Source organism: Schistocerca cancellata, chromosome 1, assembly GCF_023864275.1.
Source record: "Schistocerca cancellata isolate TAMUIC-IGC-003103 chromosome 1, iqSchCanc2.1, whole genome shotgun sequence".
In the NCBI taxonomy this organism is placed as follows: domain Eukaryota; kingdom Metazoa; phylum Arthropoda; class Insecta; order Orthoptera; family Acrididae; genus Schistocerca; species Schistocerca cancellata.
In genome coordinates this window covers 1,108,932,246-1,108,955,616 of record NC_064626.1, presented here as the reverse complement: position 1 = coordinate 1,108,955,616, position 23,371 = coordinate 1,108,932,246, and the positions used below count along the sequence as shown (strand labels likewise).

General features: G+C 44.7%; 1 protein-coding gene across 3 annotated transcripts in view; it reads right to left on the bottom strand.

The window, feature by feature from the left end:
• LOC126092057 (major facilitator superfamily domain-containing protein 6) overlaps window positions 1–23,371 on the bottom strand; it is a 222,425-nt gene that overhangs the window by 102,936 nt on the left and 96,118 nt on the right. The window contains exon 1 of one of the 3 annotated variants that reach the window (XM_049907484.1): window positions 9,651–9,745. The exons of 1 other annotated variant lie outside the window; for it this stretch is intronic. The gene's annotated coding sequence lies outside the window, so the exon portion shown is untranslated. One more of the 3 variants, XM_049907476.1, reaches the window with a different exon arrangement.

Sequence of the window (23,371 nt, the reverse complement as noted above, 5' to 3'; positions counted from 1 at the left end):
TTTGCCCAGAAAGTAATGCACAGCATTTTTTTTCTTCAACAATTCTTTATTGAACATAATAAGAACTACACACACAAAAGAATGATGCTTTATCTACACACCCCATTTTCCCACGTAATCTGCATCGCGTTCTATGGCCTTCCTCCAGTGCGAAACAAGGGCGTGTAAGCGCTGTCGGTACCAATCCTTGTCCTGGTAGCGAAGCCAGTGCTTCACAGTGTGGATCACCACCTCATCGTTCTTATATTGTCTTCCAGGTGTGACAGCCGTGGATGGTCTCCCCGACCGCAGACTTTGTACAACCTTTTGTGAATATTCCCCCTTGTTTCTTTCTCTGCAGTGAGAAATTCAACGACGGCACGTTGCTTGTAACATGCATCACCTACAGACGCCATTTTGAAACTGCTCTCCAGCTACGTTATCTGTAGGAAGCGACTGAAACTTGGCGCGCTCACTCAGGAGACTTCAAATAGTAGTCTGCCCCAATAGCTGAACGGTCAGAGCGTTGGAATGTCGCGTACGGGGGCCCGGGTTCGATTCCCGGCTGGGGTGGGAGATTTTCTCCCCTCAGGGACTGGGTGTTGTGCTATCATCATTTCTTCCAAGTCGCCCAGTGTGGCGTCGCACTCAATACACTTCCCGCCTGGGAACTCCCCGCCGCTGACGCTTACATTTTCAGATAGTGCGTACGTAATGTTTCGCATTCGTAGCATTGCTTTCGGCTGAGAAAAAAAAGCAGTGCATTACTTTTTGGGCAACCCTCGCATGTGAGCTTTTCAATCCTCATTATAAGCACTTCACCGTCAATAAAACCCACCCCCCGTACTAAGGTGAATGTAGAGCAACCCTCAACAATTCTGGTCACCAGCGAGGTCTGAAAAATAGGGCAGCGGTAGCCGCTGGCCGCAACATTGCGTTATTTGATGTACGTGTAGCCGCTACCGTTTGCGCCTTCTGTCTCAAGAAAATGACCACGACCCCATTCGTCTGCTCTACGATCTTGACAACGCGCCTGTCGTTAATTTCCGTACCGTGTAGCCACGTCTTATGTAACACCTCGCGGGTATTTCTTGTGTTATTTATCGCACAAAAGTTACGTTAAGAAGCTTACGTGTAGCCTTAGACTAAGATACCGATGCTAAAGAGGGTACGATTACGTGACAGAAAAGCCGGTGCAGTTGTACGACGTTAGAATTAAGAAGCTTGTACGCAGGATCTCGAAATGTACACTCCTGGAAATGGAAAAAAGAACACATTGACACCGTCAATACCCACCATACTAGCTCCGGACACTGCGAGAGGGCTGTACAAGCAATGATCACACGCACGGCACAGCGGACACACCAGGAACCGCGGTGTTGGCCGTCGAATGGCGCTAGCTGCGCAGCATTTGTGCACCGCCGCCGTCAGTGTCAGCCAGTTTGCCGTGGCATACGGAACTCCATCGCAGTCTTTAACACTGGTAGCATGCCGCGACAGTGTGGACGTGAACCGTATGTGCAGTTGACAGACTTTGAGCGAGGGCGTATAGTGGGCATGCGGGAGGCCGGGTGGACGTACCGCCGAATTGCTCAACACGTGGGGCGTGAGGCCTCCACAGTACATCGATGTTGTCGCCAGTGGTCGGCGGAAGGTGCACGTGCCCGTCGACCTGGGACCGGACCGCAGCGACGCACGGATGCACGCCAAGACCGTAGGATCCTACGCAGTGCCGTTGGGGGCCCGCATCGCCACTTCCCAGCAAATTAGGGACACTGTTGCTCCCGGGGTATCGGCGAGGACCATTCGCAACCGTCTCCATGAAGCTGGGCTACGGTCCCGCACACCGTTAGGCCGTCTTCCGCTCACGCCCCAACATCGTGCAGCCCGCCTCCAGTGGTGTCGCGACAGGCGTGAATGGAGGGACGAATGGAGACTTGTCTTCAGCGATGAGAGTCGCTTCTGCCTTGGTGCCAATAATGGTCGAATGCGTGTTTGGCGCCGTGCAGGTGAGCGCCACAATCAGGACTGCATACGACCGAGGCACACAGGGCCAACACCCGGCATCATGGTGTGGGGAGCGATCTCCTACACTGGCCGTACACCACTGGTGATCGTCGAGGGGACACTGAATAGTGCACGGTTCATCCAAACCGTCATCGAACCCATCGTTCTACCATTCCTAGACCGGCAAGGGAACTTGCTGTTCCAACAGGACAATGCACGTCCGCATGTATCCCGTGCCACCCAACGTGCTCTAGAAGGTGTAAGTCAACTACCCTGGCCAGCAAGATCTCCGGATCTGTCCCCCATTGAGCATGTTTGGGACTGGATGAAGCGTCGTCTCACGCGGTCTGCACGTCCAGCACGAACGCTGGTCCAACTGAGGCGCCAGGTGGAAATGGCATGGCAAGCCGTTCCACAGGACTACATCCAGCATCTCTACGATCGTCTCCATGGGAGAATAGCAGCCTGCATTGCTGCGAAAGGTGGATATACACTGTACTAGTGCCGACATTGTGCATGCTCTGTTGCCTGTGTCTATGTGCCTGTGGTTCTGTCAGTGTGATCATGTGATGTATCTGACCCCAGGAATGTGTCAATAAAGTTTCCCCTTCCTGGGACAATGAATTCACGGTGTTCTTATTTCAATTTCCAGGAGTGTATATGTCGCATCCAGGGGCGTGATGAAGCGGAACGGCCGCGGCAGTGCCCCGCGGCCTCCGGCAGGAAAATCAAAGAAATGAGGGAAAAAAAAACCGAGGAAAAATTAAAATTCGTCTTCTGTCGTTCCCTCCGCAGTACACACGTCCACCTGCCTACAGTTAACTAAATTATAAACTGAACTGCTTCTAATGATTGGCGCGCATCCTCAACTGACCAGAGATATTCTGGTGACTTACTTGAAGAAAAAAAAATCAATGAGAACAGTGGAAAAATGAACAGAGGAGTGTGAAGGCAACTGTCGGTGGAGGAAATACATAAGGCACAACGGGGTCACGCCTTCCAGTGGGAAGCCACAAAATTCTGTCTGATAAGCCTCGGGCCTTGGCAACCACAAGCGGATACTACAGTAGGTTAAACACATGCGAACAGTTTTATTCGGAAAAGGAAACGCGCGTAGCTCAATGATACCTGAGTTTTGGTTATGAACAGGAAACGCTGAGAGCGTTTACAACTTCTTAGGCTACAGCGTGCTTCCCTAACATGATTCAGAAACTTGAGCTGTGATCCTTTCGAGGTAAAGCCACTAAAACTAAAGCATTAGCCTGGAACATACGATGCCACCAATGCACTTTAAGATTTGTTGACCCTCTTCTTACTCTGATAAACTTAATTCTTACGGGTAAGAAATGTTATGAACGAACTGTAGCAATAGCTTTCAAAAGAAAATTGTTTTGTTGGTCTTTGTTGTCCTTTTAAAGTAAGATATGTGATAAAAGTGTAGCGAACGGTCTTAAAATATGATTAAATCCTAGAGCTTTGTTACTCTTTCAGTAATTCAATGTAATGTGCTAGAGCATGAAAGCTCGTAAACTTAGAAAATAAGGACGTTCAAGTTAGTGATGGGGACAACTGAATGAAAACAATCGATTCTGTCTGTTGTTGGAAACAATCGATTCGTTCCGTTGTAGCTTTTCAGTGAAACCAGTCTATCTGACCAAACTAATATTTGATAAACCATAACATATACTTATAAGTACAAAAACAAACAATACAGTGGTGTGCATAAAAGTGTGTTGTGAGAAACATAAGAAATGCGTAGTGCTACAGATAACTAAAAATTAGACAAAAATTATCGATGTCTAACGGAGAAAAACAACGATGTGCTAGCAGACGGCATTTCCCGATATAAGCGAGAAATCAACCGAAAATCAACTTATTATTAACGAACTGTTTTTAGATCTAAAAGCAAATCAAAATGTAAATAACTTAATTACAGACATGACTGTTTTCCTCAATAAAGCGAAACGCGCCTGGTGAAAAAAATTACGCATTTTTTAAATTGCAACGACAGAACACAAATACCCTCAACAGTAACGTTTGATAATTGATTCCGTCGGTTGCAGTTTTACCTAGCGCTTTCGAATGAAAGCAATATGTGGGGAGCAACCAAAAGAAAAGAACCAACACAGTTTTTTCCATTTATTCTTTTCAAGTGAAACCGATCTGCAGTTTTTCTGACTGTTGAACCATGCATGTATTTTACTCATGCTTTCAACTAAAACCACTCTTTTTGTAATGTTGCATTTGTTATTAGTTCTACTGAAAAAAAAAAAAGATGTGTGAGAGAATCCCGCGCGGTCTGAGTCAGCCTCCTGCTAACGTTGCGGCGGCCAGGTGTGCAGCCGGCGCGAGGAGGTGGCGTGGATCCCCGCGAAACACTACACTGCGCCGGCGGCAGGCGACCCGGCCACCTCCTGGCGCCGGCTGTGTCCCTGGCTCTCGGAGGCTGTCGGCGGCGGCGCCACGTGCCCTGCCCCAAGGGCGTCACCCGCCCCCGGACGGAGAGAGAGAGAGGTGTACATGTAAGGGAAAGCACTCTAACACGAAGATTGAGTAACCGTTAGGCTACGGTCGCAGTGGCATCGGTGGAATACCGACGACGATCTGTTCAAAGCAGTTCGCCTGTCTCACTGTAGCCAATCTCGTCGCCCGATGACAATCGTTGAAATTCAGATCAATTTGTTCTCTTCGGTCAAATCGACCGACTTCCTCACACACTTTGTATAGCCTGTGAGAAGTTGGTAACTTTAGCCCAAGAAAGGGTGGGTTTGGTGGCATTCTAAGGATGAAAAATGTATTCGGGATGTATTTCTGAATCTATGGATTGAAAGTGCAGGTTTATTAGAAACAAGTAAGAAAATTCTTTACCGGAAATTTTAGACGAAAATTGTAACTTAATAATAATAATAACAATAATAATAATAATAATAATAAAGATGTATGACAGAGGTGAAACCCCCTCAGACTTCGAGATGAATATAGTACTTCCAATTCCAAAGAAAGCAGGTGCTGACATGTGTAAAATTACCTTTCAGTTTAATATGTCACGTTTACAAAATACTAACACGAATCCTTTGCAGACGAATGGAGAAACTGGTAGAAGCTGACCTTGGGGAAGATCAGTTTGGATTCCGGAGAAACGAAGGAACACTCGAGGCAATACTGACACTACTACTCGTAGAAGATAGGGTAATGAAAGGCAAACCTACGTTTATAGCATTTGTAGACTTAGAAAAATCTTTTGACAATGTTGTCTGGAATACTCCCTCTCAAATTCTGAAGGCGGCAGGCGTAAACTACACGGAGCGAAACGCTATTTATAATTTGTACAGAAACCAGATAGCAGTTATAAGAGTTAGGGGACACGAATGGGAAGCAGTGGCTGAGAAGGGAGTGAGACAGGGTTGTAGCTGATTCCCGATGTTATTCAATCTGTATATTGAACAGACAGTAAAGGAAACAAAAGAAAAATTTGGAGTAGGAATTAAAATCCAGGTAAAAGAAATAAAAACTTTGAAGTTTGCCGACGACGTAGTTCTGTCAGACAGCGTAGGACTTGGAAGACAGTGTCTTGAGAGGAGGATATAAGGTGAACATCAACAAAAGCAAAACGAGGATAGTGGAATGTAGTCGAATTACATCAGGTGATGCTGAGGAAATTAGATTAGAAAATGGCACACTTAAGTAGTAGATGAGCTATTTGGGTAGCAAAATAACTGATGAGAGAGGATATAAAAAGTAGACTGGCGGTTGCAAGGAAGGCGTTTCTTAAGAAAAGAATTTGTTAACATCGAGTATAGATTTAAGTGTCAGGAAGTCCTTTCTGAAAGTATTTGCATGGGGTGTAGCCATGTACAGAGGTATAACATGGACGATAAACGGTTTGGACAAGAAGATAATAGAAGCTTTTGAGATGTGGTGCTACAGAAGAATGCTGAAGATTAGATGGCTGGATCCTGTAACTAATGAAGAGGTACTGAACAGAATGGGGAGAACTTAGATTTGTAGTACAATCTGACTAGAAGAAGGGATCGGTTAGTAGAACACATTCTGAGGCATCAAGGGATCACCAGTTCAGTACTGGAGGGATGCATGGGGGATACGAATCGTAGCGGAAACCAAGAGATAAATCCAGTGAGCAGATTCAGAAGGATGTGGGTTGCAGTAGTTACTCCGAGATGAAGAGGCTTGCACAGGATAGATTAGCATGGAGAGCTGCATCAAACCACTCTTGGGACTGAAGACCACAACAAAACAATAAGAATAATAATTTGTTCAAGTGAAAAGGGTGGCGTATCTTATGTTTATACTACAGAGGATCTTTTTTGAGCTCTGGTAGGTGGGCATTAGTTGTCTAGAAATGGTTACTGCTTACTGGTGTTTTTGTGTCAGCTTGGTTGTGATTCTCTTCTATAAAGTGGTTTGCAAATGTGTGTGTGTTTCAACTTTCCAGTGGTTTGTGTGTTCAGAGTATCTTATTCTAGACTTTACGCTTAAATTTTTCACACGTATGCTGAATGACGGTCATTGAAGGTTAAGTGACGCATGGTGCACAATTTCAAACAAATATAGCGAATCAGAGTGTTTGTAATCTTGCTATTCAGTGTTACCACGAATCATATCGAGTGCGTAACAATGTTTCTCCCTTCATGTCATATATTTGTCAAACGTGTCTGGTTATACTGATAACATGACAGTGTACAGTACTCGTCACGTTCTTTTCGACATAGATCTAGCTCAATCACACGCATTTGGCGTCTTTTTAAACGCAAAAGGCGCAATGAAGCACTCACCCGCCCCGCCCCGCACCCCGCCCCCACCACAACTAGTTAAGGTCCTGCAGGCACCAATCACTGGTGGTGACTATGTTTAGAAGTTATATTCAGATACGTAAAAAGGCGCTGATAACTATAAGAGCCTGAAGCACATCGTCATTTGTGAGATCGTAGCATTTATGCATGCTTCTGACATCTGTTGAATTTATATTGAGTCAGATTTATCTGTGTTGTAGACTGAAACTGTGTACATAGACATTCATGAAAAGCTGCCTCATCGATTTCTCTTATATTCACTTCCATGTGGGCAGGATGACTGTGCATTAGGCGTTTTTGGTCCTCAGCGCCTCATATTACTGGCGATGTGTCAGAGCAAGGTAGCGTGCAGAGTACGTAAGCAATATATAGAATGTCTTGAGATTTTCCGTTTGATACTTCTCTCGGTAAATATTTAAATGCACAGATATTTCATGAAATGAAGAAGTGCGCGGAAAAACGGGCTAATCCTCAAATGTAAAAGCTTAGAGGTAAGTGTTACCATCTCTTGCTGGGTACGGACACTATCAAAATTGATATTGGTCTCACCGCTAAGTAATATTTACTGGTGAGATCAATGTCAATTTTGATAGTTCCCGTACCTAGTAACAGATGGCAAAACTTTTCTCTAACCTGTTACATTTGAGGATTAGCCCATTTTTCCTCGCATGTCTTCAAATGTGAAAGGGACATGGGCAAAGAATAACAACAAAATGAAGTAACGTGTTTGAGCTCGAAAGTTAAACTGAAACACCAAAATTACCACACCTGTTTACTTATGCTGCAGCCCATGTTTTAACAGTTTAACAATTATTAACATGCAACAAAAAGTTTTTAACAAAGATTTATGAAGTGCATGAGCAAAATAAATGCCAGAACTTCCTCAGGTGTTTGCGAGTAAAAACAAAATTATTTACAATTTAAAATCTCATTTACAATTGAATATTATTTATTGCGGTTGTGACTGTTCACATTCTTTTTTAAGTAATAAATAAACCGCTGTAGTCCAGAGAGACATGTTCTCAAAGATTACTGAAATCTCATTTCAATTCTGCTTGCTTCAACAAATATAGCGTAAATACAATCCCGAAATATAAAAAAAACTGAAATTTTAGACTCAGTTATTGTTTAATATAAGTGCTAAAAATGTTTATTACATTTTAGTAATTGTTAAAAAAGCTATAAAGTGCATCTACTTCAGAACAAACCAATTTCAGACAATCGCAATATTTTTCATATTTTACTTTAACTTTCAATAAATATATAAATTTTTAATTTGAACATTGCTACAACTTTGATGCCTGTGGATCTTGTAACTGTCAAAATATTTAAATTATCTTTCTTCCATACTTGCCCTTAAACGTAGCCAATATTCCATTAAGGGGCTCCGGAACGCCCTATACTTGCAATGTTAAAATAAAGCTTATAAATTACATCTTTCCTCACAAAGTATTTGAGGTAGGAAGTTGAACTTTTTACAGATTATTTATTGGAATATGGGCTACAACTTAACACAGGGATTTTACAAAATTTTAGTTCAGTTATTAAAGATGATTTTTTTTCAATTGTAATGAAAATTCACAACATTTTTTGCAATTTTTTATTTATATATTCAAAAATATACAGTTTTTTGGAAAAAGGCTGTGTTAAATTATGCAGAAGGTACTGTGTAACATTTACTGAAAGTTTGAAACAAATATGTTTGGAAGATCCTTAGAAAACATGTAATTAGTATGAGAAAATAAAAGTTTTGGGAATCGAGCGACAAAGATTGGATTAACTTTTTAGTGCATTCCAGGTCCATAGGATGGATTATCTTCATCCTCTGCAAACTACTCCTCCAGCTTCCTCTTGTTCCTCCTCCTGTTTACTCTTGCTTGTATTTCTAGACTCTTTACAGCCCTGTCTGCAACCCGAAGGCGTTCCTTGTCTAAAGCAAGCATCGCTCGTACCATGTTAGAACCTATCTTCATTCCCATATTTCTAAATACCTTGCACCTTACAATGTTGCCATCATTGAAAGTCGCAACAGCATCATACACACCAAAGTGAAGTGTTTCTATTCCAACAAATACGGTCTTGGGGATTCTCGACCATATAACACTATTTACACTTTCTTTGGGGTTTTGAGTTTTTCCGTGAATACACTTTTTCAACAGTTCAGGTGCTGCTAAATCTCTGAAAATAGGTTAGCCACAACACATACTTTATCTCACATCACTAAAATGTACCTGATGAACACTGACGTTAATAATAACACCATTTGACAGCAGTTTAACAGCGCCACAGTGGGTCACGCCCATGTAGAACACATTTCAAAAAAAAATTTAAAAATAGTTGTAGCCTTCGGAATTGAATAAATTATGTATCTATTAAAAGCTAATAGTCTGCAGATTCAGAAAACGCAAAAAAGTAAAAATTGAACTTTTCATGATTTTGAGCCTTTCCGGAGCCCCTTAAAACACCTAATTGAAGTATTAAATAAGTTTATCTCATACCCCGTCTAATGCTTTTTAGTACTCTATAATGCCTGGCCATTCAATAAAATGGCCGATTTCACAGTTTGCCGGTAACATGTAAGTTAAAGTAATATGGAGGGGCAATAATCCACAAATATATTCATTTGTTTGTCCCCAATCTTTCCGCGTCCCGTAACTCTCGTAATTTAGAGTAGACAGAGAAATAAGTATTTCAGGTTCATCTACTTACTTTCACTAGCGGAAACCGAGAAATGCCGAACGGTTTTCGATCTTCTGCCTCTTCACCTCTGAAGAACGTCGATGGTCTAGCTCGCTGTTAGTGAAGCCACTGATGGAGTTACAAGAGAAAAGAGGAACACTCCAGAAGGCATACCGTCCATCGTCTGCCTCCTTAATGGCGCGAGTAACACGAGGTCAGAAGAGCACAGGGCGAGCGCCGTACGTGCTAGAGCAATTGCTCAGCGTGGCGTGCCAGCCGGGCCGCAACTGAGTGTGTTTGTTGACGGACCGAGCCGAGGTGAGGTCAGGCAGCCGCCCCAACCTGTTTGGCTGCTCGCCACCCGTGGCCACCAGCTACGCCTCTCTCTGTACACGAGAGCTGTGAGGCCGCCGCGCAGCCCGCGCTGACGTCGACAAGGCCGCGAGAAGGCCTCCTTTCACACAGAGTTCTCCAGCCACGGCATTTCTACCACAATGGTATACAGTCACTATAAATAAAACTTCTAAAGAAAGAGAGGCTGTTGTGTAATAGTTATAAAGCAAAGCACAAGGCTGTGGACAGAGAGATGCTGACAAACGCGTTTGGCAGTCAAGAGAGCAAGCCTTCAATGACTACCGCAGCAGAATGTGATCAAAAGAACTTTGGAAAAATCCAAAGAAATTCTGGGCACATGTAAAGGTTGTTAGTGGCACCAAAGTTTGTGTCCAGACACTCATGGACAAGACAGGAACTGAAACTGTGGATAGCAAAACAAAAGCAGAAATGCTTAACTCTATTTTCAAACGTTCCTTTACAACGAAAAAAAACAGAAGTATTTCCCCAATTTAATCCTCGTACTGTTAAGTAGGCTGTTTATGTTTTCTTATTGGCAACGTTACATAGCGCTCTGTATGAAAATAACTGGCTGTGTGTGCTGTGTGCAGTCTATGGCTAGTTTGCATTGTTGTCTGCCATTGTAGTGTTGGGCAGTGGCAGCTGGATGTGAACAGCGCGTAGCGTTGCGCAGTTGGAGGTGAGCCGCCAGCAGTGGTGGATGTGGGGAGAGAGATGGCGGAGTTTGGAAATTTGTAAGACTGGATGTCATGAACATGTATATTATGGTTTTTCAACACTATTAAGGTAAATACATTGTTTGTTCTCTATTAAAATCTTTCATTTGCTAACTATGCCTATCAGTAGTTAGTGCCTTCCGTAATTTGAATCTTTTATTTAGCTGGCAGTAGTGGCGCTCGCTGTTTTGCAGTAGTTCGAGTAACGAAGATTTTTGGTGAGGTAAGGGATTTGTGAAAGGTATAGGTTAATGTTAGTCAGGGCTATTCTTTTGTAGGGATTTTTGAAAGTCAGATTGCGTTGCGCTAAAAATATTGTGTGTCAGGTTAAGCACAGTCTCATATACAATTCTTCAAAAGGGGACGTTTCAGTACCACTGACAAGATGAGTATAAGACAGATTATTGTCAGTGGCGTTGAGATACAGACGAAATCGTAAAATTGAACGAAGCCCCAGAGGCTGATGGAATCCCTTTCAGATTCTACACGCAATTTGCGACTGAGTTAGCCCCTCTGTTAACTATAGTCTGAGCCGTGCGTGGCTCGTGTTCCCGCCATCATGTATTTTACACCCTGTTTTTTTAACGTACTTCCCCCTCACTACCTTAATTTAAATTACTACTGTCACTCAGTTGCTGCTTTGCCTGACCGTGACCGGCGCTAGCAGCGCGTATCGATATATCCCCTCTCGTAGTATCTTTGCTCGACTGCTATCACTTCCCGGTCGTTGTCTGTCTTAGGCAGTTCAGGTTGTGGGACCGGGTCTGCCAGTCAGTTGGAACGCGTCTGGAGCCCAGTCCGCACCTGCCAGTCGAGGAGTTGCAATGCGGCACTAGTACAGGCTGGTCGGAGCAGTGAGGTCTGCGTCGACATGGCTCGCCCGACCATTGCCGCCATGCATAACTTGAGCCAGGCCACGGTCTTGGTGGATCGTCAGTCTGTCGTCCTACCGGACGACGTGTTCGTAAGTCGGCTGTATATGTGTGCATCGACTCCCGATTTGTCCTCGTGCATGCTTAGTTACTGTTGGGTATCGATCAGGTCTTCGTGCAAGTGTTTGTCAGGTTGAGCGTGTGTAGTTGGCGTTATTTCCGCTGACGACTATTTTAGATGTTGTCGGCATCCTGCGGCGAGTCGGTCGGCTGCTGCGAACCAGTGAAGTTATCTCCGCGCGGTGCAGTCGGCTGGGTCCGCTGGCGGTCTCTGCGCACTGTCGGAGCGTGTGTGGAGCTGTTCGATCGCTACGAGCTTCGTGGTTCACCGACCCAGGACGTCAAAGTTGAGTAGTGGTTTCAACTACTCAAGCCACGTCCATTCATGTTGTGTGGTTCGATCCGGTGGTTTGTTGATGGGGAGGTTTTCCTGTGAGCAACACCGAGTGTTTCTATTGCTGAAATGTAGCCGCCATAGGGTGCAATTAACTAGATTGGTTGACTACAATTAGAGTGCACCAGCGGAATTTTCTGCCTTGTGGCCGTTAGTGTTCTGGTTACCTGCCCTGGCCACTGACGTAATTTCAAGCAACGACCTTTCCTCACCTGTTGTTGCTGTCCAACATGGTGTGTAGTTTTGACAGCTAATACATATTTCATTGCAGATAATCACGTTCGTAATCTTGTGTGTTTGAGTTCTCATGTACTGATTGGTGACAAGCAAGTCGTTGCGTCAGTCAGTCCGTGACTGTCCCCTGGTTGGGTTCCGACGGCTCAAGTGTAGTTGGGCTCACCACCTGTCTGACGTAAGTGAACGAGGGCAGACCGACCTCCCTAGAGGCTTCTGACTGCCGTTTTCTTTGTTGTCCTTCTCACCGGTGTTTGTCTGTTTATAATCTATCACAGCCAATGAATTAAAATTTCTTGCTTTTACTGGTCTTTATGTATCTTTGAATTTTGGAAAATCAATTGTGGGCCTTAAGCCGCTTAAAACCTTATTCTTGAAATTCTCCTTACAGCAAAAACATTGCGGCCTTCTGCCTTAAAAGATTATGGTAATATATTTTAAAATTTTCAAATTTAATTGTGGCCATCAGCCGCTTGTATTGCACCTTGCATATGTTTGTTCTATCTACTTTTGCCTGAGGATTTCCAGCCTAGCTGTGATACCATGTGTATTTTTATTATTTTATTTGCTATTTTAACTGCATTTTTATTTGGTTGACTTTTTAAGATTTGTTTGGAGGCCCTCAGCCGTGAAATAATTGCCTTTTTGAAACTCTTAGTTCTAAATGTTCGGCTATGTGTCATTTAGATTTAAAGGTGTTACAATAAATTGCAATTTTGAGTGAACCTGGCCGACAGCTTATTTGGCCCTTTCCACAATCCTAATCACCTGTTCTGCCCTGCAGGTTTAGCAGGCATCTCATAATCTATAGTAGATGCCTCGAACAAAAAGCGTGAACAATAGTTGGAAAGCAGCACAGGTCACACCTGTTTAGAAGAAGGGGGGTAGAAGTGAACCATGACACTACCGTCCAGTATCCTTGGCACCGATCTGTTGTAGTATCTTAGAACATACTCTGAGCGCAAACATAATTAGCTATTTGGAACAGAACGAGCGCCTCTCTGCCAAGGAGAATCGCTTCCGAATACATAGATCATTTGAAAACCAACACGACATTTTTCTGACATTACATCCTGAAACCCATGAATCAATGCAGCCAGGTACATGGAGTTTTTCTCTGAGCAGAATACCAGTGTGTCTGATCTCTCAGAGCACCAAACCCTCCTCACGATGGGACTCCGCAGCCAACCACCCAAGCTTGTGCCAAACACTACGACATCGCAACTACGACCGAAATGAGCACGCGACCACTGGATGTTTCTGCAATGGCAGAGCGTTGCATGGTCTGATGAATGCCGATACATTCTTCATCGCCGGCCAGTGTGGCCGAGCGGTTCTAGGCGCTTCAGTCTGGAACCGTGCGACCGCTACGGTCGCAGGTTCGAATCCTGCCTCAGGCATGGATGTGTGTGCTGTCCTTAGGTTAGTTAGGTTTAAGTAGTTCTAAGTTCTAGGGGACTGATGACCTCAGCTGTTAAGTCCCATAGTACTCGGAGCCATTTGAAACCATTCTTCATCGTGCCAATGGGAGGACAAGAATCCGTCGTTTTCCAGGGGACTACAGGACGGAGACACGCTGGCGGCGGTTCCATTACGCATTCACGTGGGTATGTATGGGTCCAGTGAAGTTGTGTAAGGCACCATGACGGGCAAGGAATATCATAGATTGCTTGCAGATAATGTACACCCCATCATTACGATGTTTCTCGGCGGCAGTGGAATTTTTCATTAAGGTAATGCGCCATGTCACAGGGCCAGCAGTGTGATGGAATGGCTCGAGAAGCACAGTGACGAGTTCCAATTGATCTGCTGGCCCTCCAATTAGCCAGATTTGAACCCGTTCACCTACATCTGGGATGTGATTGAATTTGGTGTCAGAACTCTTCATTTACAGGAATTAGATGTGTGTGCAGATGTGGTGCCAGCGATCCTTCCAAGACCCCATTGCTTCCGAGCCATGAAGAGTCGACGCTGTTATCCGTGCCAAAAGTGGACATACCGGCTACGAGATGGGTACTCGTAATGCTCCGGCTGAGCAGTGTACATGTACAACATCTCCTCCTAAGCTGCAGTGTCGTTTTCAACCAGACATGGTACACATATTCGTTTTTATCTGGAAAGGAGGACTGTGGGACTGGAAGCATTTGTCTCAGTATCATACCTGCGCTTATTATCGAAACTACGATAGCATGCAGGCACCAGGAAAATTTGTGACTGGGTGCAGGATTTCTTGGTAGGAAGGACACAGCATGTTGCTGGATGGAGAGCCATCGACAGATGTGAAGTAATTTGGGGTGTACTCCAGGCAAGTGTGCTGGGTTCCTTGCTGTCCATGTTGGGACATTAATGGTCTTGTGGGCAATAATAATAGCCACAGACAATCCACAGATGATGCAGCAATCTAAAACTAAGTATAGTCTGAACAAATGTTCAGTCAGACCTTGATAAGATTTCAAAGTGGTGCTCTAAATGTTCAGAAATGTGAAACTGCGTACCCCACAAAACGAAAAAAAAAAACATAATGTCCTATGAATATAACATCAGTGAGTCACAGTTCCAATCGGTTAACTCATAGAAATACGTGGGCGCAACACTGAATAGGGATATGAAATAGAACGATCGCATAGCCTCTAGTCGTGGGTGTAACAGACACCAGACTTCGGTTTAATGGTAGAATACTAGCGAAATGCAGTCAAAGGAGATTGCTTACAAATCACTCGCGCGACCTATCCTAGAATACTAGTCAAGTAAGTTGGTCTCGTACTATATAGGACTAACAGGGGATGCTGAACTGTACAGGTAAGGGCAGCACAGCAGGCACGTTTGTTTGACCCCCAGTATAGACACAGATACATTGAAAGAACTGAACTGGCTGACTCTTGAAGATGGACTTAACTTACTCTGTGTTCTGCTTTACGGCAGTTCTTGTCTTGTGGGGGCCTCGTCAGAGAGGTCCACCGCATGAGCGTCTTTGCAAGTGATTCCAGTGGTGGTTTCCGTTGCCTTCCGCTAATGATAATGAGGACAACACAAAACCCAGTCCCTGAGCGGAGAAAATCTCCGAGCCAGTCGGGAATCGAACCCGGTCCCCTTGGCGTGGCAAGCCGCAGCGCTGACCACTCAGCTATCGGGGCGTGCAGATGGCCTTAAACGATGCCAAGAAAGCCTCCTTACAAAATTTCAGGAACCAGCTTTGACTGATGGTTCTAGGAATATACTGCAACTCCCTACCTATCACTCCCACAGGGATCGTGAGGCGTTTGAATAATCACTCTTCCCGAGCTCCATACGTGAATGGAACGGGAAAAACCCTAACAGTGGGTACAGTGGGACGTAACCTTATCCATGTTTCGCACAGGTGAAGAGAGTGGCATGGATTGTCAAACAGAAGCAGCCATCACCTTCATGGTTTAATTGCGTCGATTTCTGCGTCTATGGACAATTGACTTTGAAGTTTTATGGATATGGCGGGGCGTCGTGTTGTAAAATGACTGTTACTGAACAAAACTGACGTTTCAGCGTCAGTTGCAGTGGCCTTCCTATGGGTCTCTTCAGTCTGTAGCGACAGGATAATTGTTAATGGATTGCACGTAACGGGATGTTACTATGATCGAAACAATCGACGACTGAAATGCAGGAGGATCTGCAGCGAATTGACGCATGTTGCAGGGAATGGCAATTGAATCTCAATGTAGACAAGTGTAATGTGCTACGAATACACAGAAAGATAGATCCTTTATCATTTAGCTACAAAATAGCAGGTCAGCAACTGGAAGCAGTTAATACCATAAATTATCTGGGAGTACGCATTAGGAGTGATTTAAAATCGAATGATCATATAATGTTGATTGTCGGTAAAGCAGATGCCAGACAGATTCATTGGAAGAATCCTAAGGAAATGCAATCCGAAAACAAAGGAAGTAGGTTACAGTACGCTTGTTCGCCCACTGCTTGAATACTGCTCAGCAGTGTGGGATCCGTACCAGATAGGGTTGATAGAAGATATACAGAAGATCCAACGGAGAGCAGCGCGCTTCTTTACAGGATCATTTAGTAATCGCGAAAGCGTTACGGAGATGATACATAAACTCCAGTGGAAGACTCTGCAGGAGACACGCTCAGTAGCTCGGTACGGGCTTTTGTCAAAGTTTCGAGAACATACCTTCACCGAAGAGTCAAGCAGTATATTGCTCCCTCCTACGTATATCTCGCGAAGAGACCATGAGGATAAAATCAGAGAGATTAGAGCCCACACAGAGGTATACCGACAATCCTCCTTTCCACGAACAATACGAGACTGGAATAGAAAGGAGAACCGATAGAGGTACTCAAGGTACCCTCCGCCACACACCGTCAGGTGGCTTGCGGAGTATAGATGTAGCCTCAGCGGCGATCGAGATTACAAGGTGATAAATAACTTCACACCTCTTCCCTATCAGGGAGGTGGTCACTCACCTGCTGATCTTCGATCTCTTGACCGCCTAGGCATCACGATTCTTCTTCCATCAGCAGGTTAATAGAATTGATAAAATGAGGACGGGGGAAAGCTGCAGTCAGCGAAAGGCTTTTTGAGAGGTTAGCTTGAAAATATATTATAACCAAAAGAGGACACAAATTGAAGTAGCCCTGTTAGAAGGGTTCATATGGTTCAGTCTGAAATAATAGCGTAAATGGTCAGCTCCCATCCTGCTGCAAGCCAGGTACTATACAAGACAAACACATTAGAAGTTCCGTGAAACAATAAAATCAAGAACTAATCCCTACAGAGACAGAGAGTAGGCGTGATTACGAGAGTGTTACGTCAGACGTAGTAATAGCAAACAACGGGAGGTTAGGTGCGAAAGCAGAAACAAGGGAGGCGCGTTGTACCTTATTACACGACTACTGACGGACTCCTTGTACTGGACGCGAGCGTGGCATTTCCCATAACGGTGTGTGAGCAATCACCGGAGTCACTGTGAGCTGCAGGTCGGTAATTGTGACACCCGATAACAGCAGGATGTTAAACGAGACTGCTTCCTGAGTGGTGGAAAGACAGCCTTGAGCTAAGATGGAGGCGACTTCCGCTTTACGGCTATACACGGAATTACACGTCCAGCATTTTTGAACAACTCTGTACCCCCTCCCTCCCGCCCGTGGGTCTGGGAGATGGTCTCCTAGGCATCTCTCCACAGTGCACTTCCGCCATGGGCAAAAAGGCACCCGTGTCCAACACGACTGGAGGAGAGAGGACAACAGTTCCTGTGTCCCGGACTGAAGGCGCACCTCGGCCGTTTGAAGATTAGATTACCAGAACTGTTTGGGTGCCAACTCTCCGAAGCGCGTGACGGAACGGTGTTCCTGCGCGAACTCGTGTCCTCTGGTCATATTTGAACCTAACGGCTGGAAATAATAAGATAACCTATTATCTTGAGGGATTTTAATTCATGCGCGTTTGTGTGTGTGTGTGTGTGTGTGTGTGTGTGTGTGTGTGTTCTACATCTGCTCCTCAAAAATGTTCAAATGTGTGTGAAATCTTATGGGACTTAACTGCTCCGGTCATCAGTCCCTTAGCTTACACACTACTTAACCTAAATTATCCTAAGGACAAACACACACACCCAAGCCCGAGGGAGGACTCTAACCTCCGCCGGGACCAGCCGCACAGTCCACGACTGCAGCGCCTTTGACCGCTCGGCTAATCCCGCGCGGCATATCTGCTCCTAAACCATTGGATCGACTTCAACCAAACTTGGTACACATATACCTTACAGTCACGCAACAATTGCTGTGGCGTTAAGACCCAACTACCTATCAAAGGGCTGGGGTTGGGAAAGCAGCGTAGCACGCGACGCGTGAATTCCCGGACTTCATTCAGTCCAATATTTCAGAATAAGAGCACTTAGCGACTTGCAACAAACATTACACATAATTTCAAATACTTAAGAAATTTTTCAATGACAACCCCTACAAAATGATGAAAGGAAAACCGTTTATCGTTTTCTGCTTTTCCACTGTTCATGCAGCAAAAGTATCGCATGAGGCATGACGTTATAATTGATTACTTATTTACTACTAACTGTATTCGCGATACATTTTGTGGACAGTATGCACATATAGCACTGAATGTAACTGCAAAATTATATCATTGTGAGACACGTAGTTCAGGAGATATTACGTCATAAACAATGGGATCCGTGAAAAACTGCCGCACCATGCGTGGCGTTTAAATTTATTATTTCTTTGCTACTTACTCTATTCGCAATAAATTTCGTAGACAGTATCAAAATATTCTACGTACCTACAGTATCATAGCATTGTACAAAATATAGTTCAGAAGATAAGAAGTCGTGCAAGAAAAACTGCCGCATCTTACATGACGTTTACATTTATTATTTCGTAGTTACGAACTCCGTTCGCAACACATTTTGCAGGCAGTATCCGCATGTGTCGCTGAATGAACCTACAAAATTATATCACTGTACAACATATAGTTCAGGAGATGTCACGTCATAAACATTAAGCGCAAGGCCAGGCGCTGCGTGTTACGGGTGTGGTCGTACACCTCTATAAATAAGTGACAACCGAGCAAAGCCGGCTTTATCTGCTAATATTAAACGGCGAACAGCAGAATGTTTGCCAATCGTCCGCCTTGTAGGCGTGACATCGATGTGCTTGTTGGTTGGAGAAAATTAGCTTTGATTCTCAAAATGAAAGATTTAATTGAACAAATTGTTAATTAGTCACCTGATAAGTTGTTTCTCGGTATCAATAAACTTGTCATCTCGCCAGCGATGTGATCTGTAATCAGATTTTCATAATTTATTTTATATTCCCCCCCCCCCCCCCTCTCTCTCTCTCTCTCTCTCTCTCTCTCTCTCTCTCTCTCTCTCTCTCTCCCTCTCTCCCCCCCCCCCCCTCCCTTGACCCCTTTGTCTCTGGCATTAGAAAGAGCAATGTTGATGGATTCGCCACGTGTCGTGTTTACCACAAAAAGTTTACGGGTTACAAGTGTAAGAAGGCTGTTTAGGTATTTATGTTGGTAACGCCACGTAGCGCTCTGTATGAAAATCAATGACTGTGCTGTGTGCAGTCTGTGGCTGGTTGGACTCATTGTTGGAATATTCGCTTGTGTAGTGTTGGGCAGTTGGATGTAAACAGCGCGTAGCGTTGGGCAGTTGGAGGTGAGCTGCCAGCAGTGGTGAATGTGGAGAGAGAGAGAGAGAGAGAGAGAGAGAGAGAGAGAGAGACAGTGAGTTTCGGGACGTTGCTATAAGCGGACTATCTGGACGTGTGTCCGCCGGAAAAAGGAAATTTGTAAAGATGGATGTCATGAATTTATATATATAGACTTTTGAACACTATTAAGGTAAATAAATTGTTTGTTCTCTATCAAAATCTTTCATTTGCTAACTATGCCCATCAGTAGTTTGTGCCTTCAGCAGTTGGAATCTTATGTAGCTGGCGGTATTGGCGCTCGCTGTATTGCAGTAGTTCGAGTAACGAAGACTTTTGTGAGGTAAGTGATTCATGAAAGGTATAGGTTATTGTTAATCAGGGCCATTCTTTTGTAGGGATTATTGAAAGTCAGATTCCGTTGCGCTAGAAAATATTGTGTCAGTTTAGTGATGATCAGAGTAAGTAAAGAGAGAAATGTCCGAGTACGTTCAGTTTTGCTCAGCTGTTTGAAAATCAAATAACGTAGAAGTTTACTAGCACAGTCATTCATAATTTTCCAAAGGGGACGTTTCACAAGGTGTACTTTGTTGCCCAGGGGCCATTATATTCCGTCATGACTCGACTACAGAACGTGACACTCCGTCACAATTTTAAAATCCATTAATGTTACTAGTATCTTGCGGTGGAAGTATTGGGGAACTCCATTATACTGATTTCCTGTGGTGCAAGGAGAGGGAGTCTGCTGTTATCTGTTGCCTCAAAGTACGAGTCATTGTTGGCAGTCAACGGCGAATAGGGCGTTCACTCGCCGCTCGCGTGTCAAGTTTATTTGTGCGGCCCGACGGGCTCTGATGGCTGGCAGCCAGGGTAGTGGATCCTCTCTATTTAAGTTGTCAGTGGCCACCCTGATTTTGTACTACAACGTCCCTGGCTACTTGGCAAGTGAGAAAGTTTCGTTCAATTTTATTCTTTTGCTGCAGACCTTCTCGTGTTCGGCCACCGCAGAATTGTTGTGCTGTCCAAATCTAATATAGCGCTCACGCTCCCGGGTGCGTGTCGCTACTGGCCGGCCGGTTTCGCCGATACGTTTATTTCCACATCCACAATCTGCCCTGCATGCTTCCACAGTGTGTGGAGCACAAAGTAGAACGTTGTCAAATGTGACTCAAAGAACAGATGGGAACGAGGAAGCCAATGACGGCATCTAAGCCAATGAACCTACGACTCGAGTATCACACACAGACGCTAGAAGTGCCTTTGACATACAAGTAGCTCTTCAGTGTATCGAACAATACGTCCACTCCAATAGACAATTTATGGATTAGGAAATGGCGGAACATCGCGACAAAAATCAGGCTGTCGTCTGCTAGGCAAAATAACATTTACAGACTTGTTTCGTCTTACTTAAGAACAGAATTTTTTTACCGTGTGATTTCTCAAGTTTTAAACAGTTAAATGCAAATCAGTTGTGTTCAGTACTGTAACAAGGTATGTATAGATGTTAAACTTTCACTAACAGTAACGTCTTACAGTGCGATACAGACATACACTACGGGTCATTAAAATTGCTACACCACGAAGATGACGTGCTACAGACGCGAAATTTAACCGACAGGAAGAACATGCTGTGATATGCAAATGATTAGCTTTTCAGAGCATTCACATAAGGTTGGCGCCGGTGGCGACACCTACAACGTGCTGACATGAGGAAAGTTTCCAACCGATTTCTCATACACAAACAGCAGTTCACCGGCGTTGCCTGGTGAAACGTTGTTGTGATGCCTCGCGTAAGGAGGGGAAATGCGTTCCATCAAGTTTCCGACTTTCATCAAGGTCGGATTGTAGCCTATCGCGATTGCGATTTATCGTATCGGGACATTGCTGCTCGCGTTGGTCGAGATCCAATGACTGTTAGCAGAATATGGCATCGGTGGGTTCAGGAGGGTAATACGGAACGCCGTGCTGGATTCCAACGGCCTCGTATCGCTAGCAGTCGAGATGACAGGCATCTTATCAGCATGGCTGTAACGGATCGTGCAGCCACATCTCGATCCCGGAGTCAACAGATGGGGACGTTTGCAAGACAACAACCATCTGCACGATCAGTTCGACGACGTTTGCAGCAGCATGGACTATCAGCTCGGAGACCATGGCTGCAGTTACCCTTGACGTGCATCACAGACAGGAGCGCCTGCGATGGTGTACTCAACGACGAACCTGGGTACACGAATGGCAAAACGTCATTTTTTCGGATGAATCCAGGTTCTGTTTACAGCATCATGATGGTCGCATCCGTGTTTGGCGACATCGCGGTGAACGCACATTGGAAGCGTGTATGCGTCATCGCCATACTGGCGTATTACCCGGCGTGATGGTATGGTGTGCCATTGTTTACACGTCTCGGTCACCTCTTGTTCGCACTGACGGCACTTCGAACAGTGGACGTCACATTTCAGATGTGTTACGACCCGTGGCTGTACCCTTCGTTCGATCCTTGCGAAACCCTACATTTCAGCAGGATAATGCACGACCGCATGTTGCAGGTCCTGTACGGGCCTTTCTAGATACAGAAAATGTTCGACTGCTGCCCTGTCCAGCACATTCTTCAGATCTCTCACCAATTGAAAACGTCTGGTCAATGGTGGCCGAGCAACTGGCTTGTCACAATACGCCAATCACTACTCTTGATGAACTATGGCATCGTGTTGAAGCTGCATGGGCAGCTGTACACGCCATCCAAGCTCTGACTCAATGCTCAGGCGTATCAAAGCCGTTATTACGGCCAGAGGTGGTTGTTCTGGGTACTGATTTCTCAGAACCTATGCACCCAAATTTCGCGAAAATGTAATCACATGTCAGTTCTAGTATAATATATTTGTCCAATGAATACCCGTGGATCACCTGCATTTCTTCTTGGTGTAACAATTTTAATGGCCAGGAGTGTATTTAGTGTATTTTATACTACACGCACCACTGTGCCTTATTCTTTGGTGTAAGATTTATTAGTGTGTCACCGTTTTGTTTTCGTTTTATTGCTGTTATGATATGGAATAATATTTCAGACTGTATTTCTAGTTGAAAATTAAAGTTGTACTATACTTTGATGTTATGGGCCAATAGTCCGTCTGCTTAGCTGGGTGGTAACGTGCTTGCCTCCCACACACTGGACCCGGGTCCGATTCCTTTTCTCCGTTCGGGACTGGGTGTTGTGTTATCATCATCATCATCATTATTTCATCATCATCGGCCACAAGTCGCCCAATATGGCGCCGACGGAAATAGACTTGCACTTGGCAGCAGAACCCGACTGGGACATCCCGTCCAACAATGCCATACGATTATTTCATTTCATTTCATAGGCCAATGAAAGTGTTCCTCTGAAAATCCGACCTTTCTACGTTCCGACCATACTCCCTGTCCCGTAGCAGACGGATTAGCGAGGTCCTACTGCATATTTTGTCCTTGGCGGAGGCTGACACGTACTCAGCTTATTGTTACTGTAGAAGAGCGTCTGGATACCAACCCAACGACGATGTTTACCCGTTGGAGGTTCGAGTACTCCCTCGGGCGTGTGTGTGTGTGTGTGTGTCCCTATCGTAAGTTACGTTAAGTTGGATTAAGTAGTGTGTAAGCCTAAGGACCGATGACCTCAGCACTTTGGCCCCATAGGAACTTGTCACAAATTTTCACATAAGGTGAGCAATCTGTTGGCTGCAGTTCATTATGTTTGCCTATGTTGCGTTCTTCATTGGCTGCCATGGTTGTGAATAGCAGTCTTGTATTGTAGTCATTGGCCTTTTAAGCTCAAATGATACACTTTCAGCATCACTTAGATGCCCTATGCGAGTGGTCAGCGAGCGGAGAACTCTGTTATTCTGGGCGGAGCGGTGATGAGATTCGCATGTACCAAGCATGTTCAGAAAGTAAGTGTAGTTGACTGTTTTTCCACGTAGTCACCACCCCGTTAAATGCATGTCGCGAGTCGTGGAAGAAGATTCTTTATGTCCTCCTCTGAGAACACTCGCCAGCTACTTCACTCACTCCAGAAGCTCTTTCTGATCTGCTCGTCGGCTGAAAATCTGAAAATTTAGTTCCATTCATGTATGC